This window comes from Pseudophryne corroboree, chromosome 3 (genome assembly GCF_028390025.1).
Source record: "Pseudophryne corroboree isolate aPseCor3 chromosome 3, aPseCor3.hap2, whole genome shotgun sequence".
Classification (NCBI taxonomy): Eukaryota; Metazoa; Chordata; class Amphibia; order Anura; family Myobatrachidae; genus Pseudophryne; species Pseudophryne corroboree.
In genome coordinates this window covers 373,797,894-373,809,622 of record NC_086446.1, presented here as the reverse complement: position 1 = coordinate 373,809,622, position 11,729 = coordinate 373,797,894, and the positions used below count along the sequence as shown (strand labels likewise).

The following is an 11,729-nucleotide window of genomic DNA, read 5'->3' as shown; positions in this document are numbered from 1 at the left end:
GCCAGCACACCCAGTGGAAGAAATTTAAAGTGCACTGGCTCTTTTGGACTCCGTCTATACCCCATCGTACCAATGTGTCCCCAATATCCCTTATGGATGCTAGAGAAATAAATGTTAACATATAAGGAAACAAAATATAATTTAAATATCAGTTGTTTATCCCTTGGTATTGCAATTGTCAACAACATGAGAAAATAGTTTAATATATCATCATCCAGTAAAATGTTTCCGGATGGTTTGTGTCACAATACTCTCACAGTTGGAGTGCTTCGGTTTTGAAAGGCGGCTGTTCACTGCATACTTGTATTCACATTTGCATTACACACAATGCATTCCAGGAATGAAGTGCGACAGCTTTTAGCGACGCCAGCATTCGAATGTGACAACATTGTGACAACAACCAAATCCACCATGGCTCGCGAGTCACGACGAATCACACAGACAACCTGTGGGTGAGCTATATGGGAGGCGGCTGCTTTAAAGAGATGCAGCGTTCCCGTAGCCACGCCCCTAATTTACAAGCCCCGCCCTTTCTATGACAGAAACTATTTTTAGTCATGCGAATCACGTGACTGGAGTGACGTCACTGAATGTTGTTGTTGGTGGAGAGTCTACAGAACGAAAGGGAGAGACTGCAAGAGAGAGGGAGAGAGAGAGACGTCACTAAAGGGGTGAGGGACAGAGCTGCAGACTGAATTAGGGGTAATAGCCAATCTTTTGCTAGAAGACAGATGACAGCCTGATGTATGTGACTTTGACACTCCCCCTAGAGAGACAGCAGATGAGACGGGAGAGACATCCATGGACTGAAAGAGACAAGAGCATCCATCCACCGAGACAGTCAAGAGACATAACTTACAGAAACCAGAGTCACTCTCTACAAAAATACTCACCTAATGAGAGAGACCAAGGGCACCCAAGCCACTGAAAGAGTCTACAGACATCTGAGGCACCAGGCTCTTGTAGAACCACTGTAACCTGGTGCTCAGACCCTGCAAATAGAGCACAGGTAACACCTGTTTGGTGTACATTATTATTATTATTATTATTATTATTATTATTATTCAAGTATGTAATTATTATTATAATATTGTTAGTGTTTATTTTCATTCTTTCTCTGATTATGATATTGTATCTATACAGTGGATGTTGACTATATTGATCAGTATTAATCACAAATATTTAGTAGATATTAGCATTTTTACAGGTTTGAGTTAAATTCCTGTGTGTGTTGGACTATTATAATTTCATGAAAGTACATATGAGTTGAAAGGATTTCTACATATAGTTGTCTAACGGAGGGTGATAAAGATGCTTTGCTGTAGGATTAGTGTATGAATGATCATATAGGATGTTTCTAATGCAGGAAGTTATGTCACTGGAGATGGGGTATTTCAGGCTTACAGTGTAATCTGTGGTTAGCGTAAATGAGGCAGAAATTAATGTGCTGTGTGGACAAACAGCAGGATAAATTTGGTGGTACTGAAGTAAAGTGAACATGGCATAGGTTTCACATCCAAATAAAAAGCATGAGCAGTATTTTAATTGCAAAGCGTTATAGTATGATTAGTAATATGGTTAAAGAGGTATGCATAAGTGAATTTGTAAGGTTAGTATTATTGATGTTAACACAGAAACAAATACTGCATTTACATGATTTAGACTCAATGACATGGCTAGAGCTGAAGGCTTCTACTAAATAGTTTTGAGCTATTAAAAAGAACACCTTAGCAACACACCATTTTGTGTGCAGAGCCAATACTTGTGAGAATATAGCCTATTAATTAAACAGACTTTGTGCCTGTTGGCTCAGATACTGTATGTCGCTAGTTCACAGTGAATTCGTAAGTGGAATATTAGCTCATCTTTCAACATGGCTGCCTCCATAGTTTGTAGGGTTTTATGTCTGTTTGGCTTATGAGATGCAGGGTTTATCAAGTTTTGTTCCTGATCTATGCAGGTGTTTATTGTAGAGTGAATAGAGATTGGTTTCACTATATGATAAACCTTTTCTTGCAATTTGTAATACTTTTATATGCATTATCCATGCGAATACATTTAATGGCATTTGCAGGTACTTCTACTTGCTTTCAGTTCCGCAAAATGTTGTCTTCCTAAGCCTTGAGCCCCTCTCATATTAAATATGTTCCTTACCTGTTAAGATTAAGATGCAGTTGTATGAGTTGCACACTGCAATGTTACCATATTTTGTTATATGCGGTTTTATAGCTAGGGTCTAGCCGTCATTAAAATCAGTCAAGACTTTCTGTCAGCGTCAGACTGGTACACAGGGGTACATGAAAATCCTGTCTGAGCCCGCCCCCTGCTTTAGGGGTCAGGTTCCAGACTGTGCTTGTATACATTGTTACTCTGTTAGATGGTCAATTACCTGGAGCTTGGTTAGCTTCTATAGAAACTACACCAAGACTTGCCCACCTGCCAATTAAAGTGGGTGGTCGAGACACACCCCTGCCCTCTCCTTTTGCTGGTAGTGGGCTTTAACATAATGAACACAGTCGCTGCCAGTAATTTGCATGGCATAGTGTCTCTGCATTCATTCACTAATACCGCATTCAGATCGCAAATGCCGGATCCCACCCGGTAAAGGAAACGTGTCCTTACCGGGTGGGATCCGGCATTTGCGCTCCTTTGCTGGCTTTCCGACCCGGCAATATACCGGGTCGGTTGCCATAGCAGCAGGGGGGGGGGCAGCAGCAGCAGGGGCGGGGGTGGAGGCGGCACTGGGAGATGAGCTCATCTCCTGCGCCGCCTCTCCCTATGCTGTGAATGGGAACCGTGTCGCAACGACACGGCTCCCATTCACACTGCACCTGACCCGGTATTCAACCCGGGTATAATCCTTCTTTTATACTGGGTTGAATTACCGGGTCAAACGACCCGCTAATTCTTGGAAAGTGCTTTCACATCGCACACTGACCCGTGTCGACACGGCAATATGCCGTGTCGATACCGGGTTATTTGTGCGATGTGAAAGGGGTATAACCTACATTTAAGTCATCCCAGTGGCATGTATTTCATCTTTATTAGACATAATGCATCTCTCACTGAGTATTAGACACTGGCCAGTCAGTGCCGGGGACCCCTATCAGAAGTACAGTGCATTAATATATAGAAAGGATCACTGTCTTGTGCTTAATTATAATTACTTTATTGAAATATATAGAAGAAGTTGCGCTAATAATATGGTGAACTGCTATGGCTGAAATGAATTATACTCGCACCAATTTAAAATGTATAAATATACATTTATTTATTTATTTATACTTTTAGTGCACAAGGTTCATTATAAATGTATCACAGAAAAATAACAACAGAGTTAATGCACACCTGAATAGAAAAATCTTTCTTAAAAAAAGAAAAGAAAGCTCCATCCAAGTGAAACGCGTTAGCAACCAGCACTCCAAGCAGTGAAGCCCCTTGTGTCCCTGGGCAGGGGGTAAATAAAAAGCCGATCGCAGCTGCAGACAGCCTTCCCTCGTATACATTACTTTGAGAGGAGGGTCAGTGCTGCCAGATGCGGCTCTTGGCAAATACAGTGGAAGCGGCTGATGCTCCATATGTTTGACTTGGTAATATACTCACAGCTGCATTGTAGTGAATATTAACGGCACTTCAAACTGTATAAACATCCCCCTGCACTAAAAGTGGGGAGATGGGAATATCAATCCCATTCATCTATACTTGAAATGGATCCATGTAGAGGACCTGTGTTTTCTAATCATATTTTTTAGATATTATTATTATTATTATTATTATTTTATTTATTTATTTTAAGAAAAATGTTTCTATTCAGGTGTGCAGTAGCTCTGTTGTTATTTTTCTGTGATACATTTGTAATGAACCTTGTGCACTAATAGTATAAATAAATATGTGTATATTTTTTTACATTTTAAATTGAAGTGAGTATAATTAATTTCAGCCATAACAGTTCACCATATTATTAGTGCAACTTCTTCTATACTATTTCTATAGAGAACAGGCGTCTCTTCAAATAGATTCACCTGTATATTCATTTTAGAGTGTTCCACAAACTCACTTAGAAGTTTGCAGCGCAAGTATAACTAAAACAAACTTAACATCAGATATTTAATTTAATTATCGACGGTGTTTTGTCTGCCTCTATAATAATTACATTATACATGATTCACAGGACTATTCACTACAGGGCATTGCTGGTATCAGTGTGTTGGCTGACCACACCCCTTAAACATAGGCCCCTACCACTATTTTCTGTAAGATTTATCTGGCCTTGGAGAGTGATAAATTGCATGGTGATAAATTACCAAACAGCTCCTAACTGTCATGTTACAGGCTGTGTTTGCAAAATGACAGGAGCTGATTGGCTGGTACGTTATCACCGTGCTGTTTATCACTCTCGGCTTGATAAATCTGGAGGAAAATAGTGGTAGGGGCTTTATGCCCCAGTCTGACACTGCTTTCCATACAGAATATGTTCTGGCTGTTTCTATTAATGAACATACATACAAAAATGTATGTGAGTTTAAACCTTACTCATATATAGTCAATATTTTTAACATTATTTTATTCATAGTTTATTATTATTATCCTTTATTTATATGGTGCCACATGGTATCCGCAGCGCCCAATTACAGAGTACATAAACAAATAAGCAAAACAAGAAAACAGTGACTTACAGTTCAAGACAGTAAAGGACGGGTTCAGTATGATTTGTCGATGGACGGGATGCCAGCTGTCAGTGTGCCGACAGCGGTATCCCGTCCATCATCCCAACAGGCCAGCGGTAAGCACCCTAACCCTCCTCTGCCCCCTACCCTAACCCTCCCTTGTGGGTGCCTAACCCTCCCCGGTGGTCCCTAACCTCCCCGCTTGGTGCCTAACCCTAACCCTAACCCTCCCTTCCCCACTGCGTAAACCTAACCCTCCCCGCTTGATGCCTAACCCTAACCTGCGCTTCTATTTGCCTTACCCTCCCTTCCAGGTCCCTAACCCCCCTTTTCCTGCCTAAACCTAACCTCCCCCCCCCCCCGTCCTGCTATTAGGACAATTGGGATGCCGGCTGTTGGTAATGTGACACATTGCGTCCTACTTTGGGATCCTGGCGTCGGTGTATCGACTGCCGGGATCCCTGCCGGGATAACTGCTTCCCTATAGGACAAGCACAGGGTATATAAACATAGCTGCATCAGCAGACGACACTGAAATATATATCAGGGAGGCAGAAAATTGGGGGATTTGGTGCCATCGAAGGAAGTATTGAAAGTAAGATAGGTTAAGTCAGAGATGGAAAAGCACATGAGGGAAGAGGGCCCTGCTTGTGAAAGCTTACATTCTAAAGGGGAGGTGCACACAGACAGGGGTGACACAGATGGGGTCGAAAGTGAGTGTGAGACAGAGGGCTTAGAGTGAACAACAGCAAAAAAACAAAAACAGTACATAGTAAGGAAGAAAATCAGTACAGTGTTAAGAACAGTAAATAGAGCAAATGCAAGACGCAAACCACAGCAATATTTGTGGAATCATTTGACCTATTTATTACAGCACGGTAAATAAAATAAAAAAACCCCAACCCCCCCCCCCCCCCCCAACATTAGAAGAAATAGGTGAGGGGGAGTTGCCCAAAAGTATTACACTAGAAACAAAGAGAAAGAAATAAAGAGAAACATGAGGTGTCAAAGCTAAAGGTGTGACAAGTCATATGTGGAATGGTGGTTGGAGAATGGTCTAGTGCAGTGGTCAGGGAACGGGTAAATTACTCCAAATGGGGTAAAAATGAAATTCCTGGGGGTAATGGACGGTCGTGCTGCCGAGACACCGTCCCGTCCAGCACCGGCCGGCTCGCGATGTGACCTGCACAATAAAATTGTGTGTCCTGCTTCAAAGCAGACAATTGCACGCTGGATCAGGCTCACTATCCAGCATGCTTGTTCCACAGCAGGTTTGTCGGTTTCCAAAATCTGTACAGGCCCACTCTTCTAGGTCGGTGGGTTCTTCCTGGGTGGCTGCCCGGGGTGTCTCGGCTTTACAGCTCTGCCGAGCGGCTACTTGGTCTGGTTCGAATACATTTGCTAAGTTTGATACTTTGGCCTCTAAGGACCTTCAGTTTGGTCAATCAGTACTGCAGGAACCTCAGCACTCTGCAACCTGGTTTGGGAGCTTTGGTACAGCCCCATGGTACTAAATAGAACCACAGTATCCTCTAGGACGTAAGAGAAAATAGGATTTTAATTACCTACTGGTAAATCATTTTCTCGTAGTCCGTAGAGGATACTGGGCGACCGCCCGGTGCTTTGATTCCTGCTTACCTGAGTAAGTATTTGGTTTCCTAGACTTAGTCTGGTGGGAGGGGAATAGAGGGAGGAGCCAGCCCACACTACCAAATTCTTAAAGTACCCATAGCTCCTAGTGGACCCGTCTATACCCCATGGTACTAAATGGAACCCCAGTATCCTCTACGGACTATGAGAAAAGGATTTACCGGTAGGTAATTAAAATCCTATTTTTCTACATCGCAGTCAAGTGCCACATTTTATTGAAAACTGCAGCGAGAGACAGAGAAGCAGGATTTTTGCAGTGGGTGGCAGTGGGTGGCTACCTGGATGTCTTATCTGGCATCATTAAGAAATTGGGTGGACAGTTTGTCCTCATATATTTGTTTAAGTACTCAAATGGGAGACCCAAGAGAATGTACTGTGGGTTAATGATTCTGGGGGAATGAAGTACAGCACTCAAAAGGTTCACATTCGAATGCCAGAATAGAACTATTTTTTTGCCATGTCCACCAAATGTTAAATAAAGGTACCATGATTCTTGCATGCCCTCCAACAAAGGTGAAAGGCAGAGCTAAATATTTTATAGAGTTAAGTGGGAACCATGTACCAGCGGTAATAAATTTGATAGGAATTTCCCTTTACCAATGTAGATATGGACGACCTAGCAATCTGTTCCCGAATTGTGGACAAGTGTCTTTCTCTGGAGGACAAGAACTTCCCACTGGAGTCTGCAACAGGGTATGGGGGGGTTCTACTGAGAGAAGGGGGTTGTATGGGAGAGAAATCTTGCCAGATTGTAAGGGTCTATGATAACAGTGGGACTCTAATGAATTCAGGTGGTATGACAGACCAACATATTGGAAGGAGGCAACAAAATGGCACAGCTGGAGAAAGTTAAACATATTAAACTAGGGAAAGAATAATTTTGTCTGCAGAGCACCTAGAGAAATGCACCCTCCAACATGTCCACCACAAACCTGACACCTCTAGAAATCCAAGGAGTAGAGCAGGAGATGGACAAGCTCAGAGGAAAATCGGGGTTATCCTATAGCGGAGTATAAAGAGATGGGTTGCAAGACAATTTGTAGCACTTTGTACAGGTGGTCCCAAACATGCTATACAAGTTGACATTTCCAAATCTATCCAGTGTGGGTTACTATCAGAAGCAAGCCAAGCAATAGCTTCACTAAGGTGGAAAACTAAATGATGCATCTTAATATCTCGGAAACCATAACCATCATTCTTCGTAGCCCTTCATAAGTTGGTGAAGCTATTTCTAGGCATTATATCCCTTCAGACAAACTGTCCAAACCAGGTATGTATCTGGGTCAGGACAGTATTTGGAGCCCTTACAGGCAATGTCTGGAAAAGGTAGAGCCTTGGGAGAAGATTCATTTTGAGAACCAAAATCTGTCCGAACCATGGAAATGTATGACCACACCACTGAAAAAGATCTGCATTAATAGTAGAAAGGACAACAGGGTAATTTTATTTATAAAGAGAGTCATAGTTATGGGTCAGAAAAAGACCTAGATAACAAATTTTGTGGGTCCTCCATGCAAAGTTATAATTATGTTGTAACTGATTCAAGAGCGGGTGGGCATGTGAAGCAGCAAGGCTTCAGTTTTAGAGTAATTAATTTTATACCCTAAAATGTTACCATAAGTGGACAAAATTCAGGAGAGACACAAGGGGGAAGGAAAGGGTGAGCAAAATATAGGGGGTCATTCCGAGTTGTTCGTTCGCAAGCTGCTTTTAGCAGCTTTGCACACACTAAGCCGCCGCCTACTGGGAGTGAATCTTAGCTTATCAAAATTGCGAACGAAAGATTAGCAGAATTGCGAATAGACACTTCTTAGCAGTTTCTGAGTAGCTCCACACTTACTCGGCAACTGCGATCAGTTCAGTCAGTTTCGTTCCTGGTTTGACGTCACAAACACACCCAGCGTTCGCCCAGACACTCCTCCGTTTCTCCAGCCACTCCCGCGTTTTTCCCAGAAACGGTAGCGTTTTTTCACACACTCCCATAAAACGCCCAGTTTCCGCCCAGAAACACCCACTTCCTGTCAATCACATTACGATCACCAGAACGAAGAAAAAACCTCGTAATGCCGTGAGTAAAATACCTAACTGCATAGCAAATTTACTTGGCGCAGTCGCACTGCGGACATTGCGCATGCGCATTAGCGACTAATCGCTCCGTTGCGAGAAAAAAATAACGAGCGAACAACTCGGAATGACCCCCATAGTCCACAAATAAGGAAATTTTGAGCTCTGTGTAAACTATGGGGGTAAATCCAAGTTGATCGCAGCAGGAAATTTTTTAGCAGTTGGGCAAAACGGTGGCCCTCATTCCGAGTTGTTCGCTCGCAAGCTGCTTTTAGCAGCATTGCACACGCTAAGCCGCCGCCTACTGGGAGTGAATCTTAGCTTAGCAAAATTGCGAACTAAAGATTCTCTAAATTGCGAATAGAAATTTCTTTGCAGTTTCTGAGTAGCTCGATACTTACTGTGCCACTGCGATCAGTTCAGTCAGTTTCGTTCCTGGTTTGACGTCACAAACACACCCAGCGTTCGGCCAGACACTCCCCCGTTTCTCCAGCCACTCCCGCGTTTTTCCCAGAAACGGCAGCGTTTTTTCACACACACCCATAAAACGCCCAGTTTCCGCCCAGAAACACCCACTTCCTGTCAATCACACTACGATCACCAGAACGAAGAAAAAACCTCGTAATGCCGTGAGTAAAATACCAAACTTCTTAGCAAATTTACTTGGCGCAGTCGCAGTGCGAACATTGCGCATGCGCAATTAGCGGAAAATCGCTGCGATGCGAAGAAAATTACCGAGCGAACAACTCGGAATGAGGGCCTATGTGCACTGCAGGGGGGGCAGATATAACATGTGCAGAGAGAGTTAGATTTGGGTGGGTTATTTTGTTTCTGTGCAGGGTAATACTAAATACTGGCTGCTTTATTTTTACACTGCAATTTAGATTGCAGATTGAACTCACCCCACCCAAATCTAACTCTCTCTGCACCTGTTATATCTGACCCCCCTGCAGTGCACATGGTTTTGCCCAACTGCTAAAAAATTTCCTGCTGCGATCAACTTGGAATTACCCCCTATGTTGAGGCTCATAACGTTGTGGGAAAGTCAGATCCCTGAAGTCAGCAGTTTTATAATTAAAGTAAATATTAGAGGGGACAGTGGGCACCCTGTCGAGTCCCGTTGGAGAGAGAAAAAAACACAATCGTGAGAGATTAGAATGCATGAACCTCAGTGAGGAAGGCACTATCAAAGCCTAAGGAGAGAAGAGTTTCAAGCATGAAGGAGTAGTCAGTTCTGTCAAATGCCTTCTCCTCATTAAGACAAAACTGGAGAGCAGGCGTCTTAGCAACATTAACAATGTATAGGTTTTTTTTTATTCTCAAAATCTTAAATGTTATTTTGGGCTTTTCTTGTTTCAAAATTCAGCATCTGCATTTTAACAAGAATGTTGAAGGCTATAAATAAAAGTATTTTAAAGGGAAAGTTTAAGTTTGCAAACCTCTCCCTTTTTCTGATCTGACAGCACTCCAGACCCATATATTACCATATACCTGTAGGCATGGCCGGACTGGCCATCTGGCACTTCTGGCACATGCCAGAAGGGCCGATGGGCAGGTGGGCCAAATTGGTCACTCAGAGAGCCGAGAAGGCCGTGCGCAGCGCAGCCTTCGGCTCCCTGGTTCCATGGTCTCCATGGAAATGGGTGCGTGCCGCGAGTCCACACCCCGGACCTGCGGCTATCCCCTCCCCCAAGCAACCGTTGCCATGGTAATGGGGAGTGCCGCGAGTCCACGCCCCCATATACGTTGTGCGGCTCCCCCCCCCGTGACGCGCACGCGTTCACAGATGCCAGGGCCGAATCGAGGCCCCAGTTCGCCGCTGCCTGTAGGTGTTATATTGACAGAAGGATGCATGGATTAGTAAAGGAAAGCCAGGGAGAGGAACCTCCCTATTTCCTACATGGTGTGGCTAAATTCCAAGGAGTGGAAATTTCTATAAAAGCAAACTATATCTTTAAAGGGTGATATCACCTCCTTTTGAATAAAGCACACTATTAGGACAACTGTAGTTATATGGATGACTTTATAGGAATCATATCACTGATGAAGTTATAAGGATTCTGCTATTATGGTTAAAAAAGTTATATAGATGATGTTGTAAGTGTTGCTGGAATTACACGGACTATGTCATTAAGGATAGTTATTTAGGGTATATCATTATGGTTACAAGAACTTATAGTAGTGATATCATTAGGGTTCCAGGTGATATCATTAGGTCTACAGAAGTTATATGGGTAAATGTATGTAAGGTTAAAGGATTTATGTAGCTTATATCATTAGGGTACCAGGATAGTATGTGGTAGAGATGATGTAATTAATGTTGCAGGAGTAGTAGACATGATGTCATTACGGTTACAATGGCTATGTAGGATTTATGTATTTAGAATTACAGCAATTAGGTAGCGTGATGTCATTAGGGTTACAGGAGTTATATAGGCATGTTGTCATTAGGGTTACAGGAGTTATATTGGCATGTTGTCATTAGGGTTACAGGAGTTATGTAGGCATGAAGTAATTAGGGTTACAGGAGTTATGTAGGCATGATGTAATTAGGGTTACAGGAGTTATGTAGATGACGTAGATTATGTAATTAGGGTTACCGGAGTTATGTAGTTAGGTATGATGTAATTAGAATTACAGGAGTTATGTAGATGATGTCATTAGGGTTACCCGAGTTATGTAGTTAGGCATAATGTCATTAGGGTTATAAGAGTTATGTTGATGATGTCATAAGGGTTACAGGAGTTATGTAGACATGATGCCATTAGGGTTAAATTATTTATGTAGACATTATGTTGTTGGGGTTACGTGAGTTTAGTAACAGGCCTGATCAAAATGATCTAGACGTTAGGAGACAGGGACAAAAGTTAGAAGTCTGCAATATGTTAATTTTTTTTTCAAATAAATATTTTTATTGTTTTAAGCATCACAAGTAACCGACATTACACAATACAATATGCAAGAAAGAGATTACATATGTATGGCATTAGGCAAACATCCAAACAGCTTAATGTATCATAACAGTGGAAGAGTGACCACAGATGAGAGTAGATGATCATTAACGTCAGTCCACCTGAAGTCAAAGTAGACATTTTACTAATCATCATAAATAAGGAGTGGTACAATCAGTGGTCACATGAAGACATTTTTTATAACAGTAACAGTATTGCTATCCATATACATGCCAATGACCCAGTACAGGAGAATTAGGACAACAAGAACCTATCCCTGGAAACTAAAGACCAAAGGGAGATTAAAAGTCAGAAATCCTATTATGCACTAAAGAGGAGATCCGCCAAGTCTCTCTGTTGTTCATACCACATGGTGTTCTCTAGAGCATCTTCAACT

At 42.4% G+C, this 11,729-nt stretch overlaps 1 protein-coding gene across 3 annotated transcripts in view; it reads left to right on the top strand.

Annotated features, from left to right (window-relative positions):
- The first annotated feature begins 579 nt into the window (after positions 1–579).
- The window catches only part of HDAC5 (histone deacetylase 5), a 148,452-nt gene continuing 137,302 nt past the window's right edge, over positions 580–11,729 (top strand). For 2 of the 3 annotated variants that reach the window (XM_063959909.1, XM_063959908.1), the window contains exon 1: positions 580–1,009. The gene's annotated coding sequence lies outside the window, so the exon portion shown is untranslated. The remainder of the gene's footprint in view (positions 1,010–11,729) is intronic. The other variant, XM_063959911.1, reaches the window with a different exon arrangement.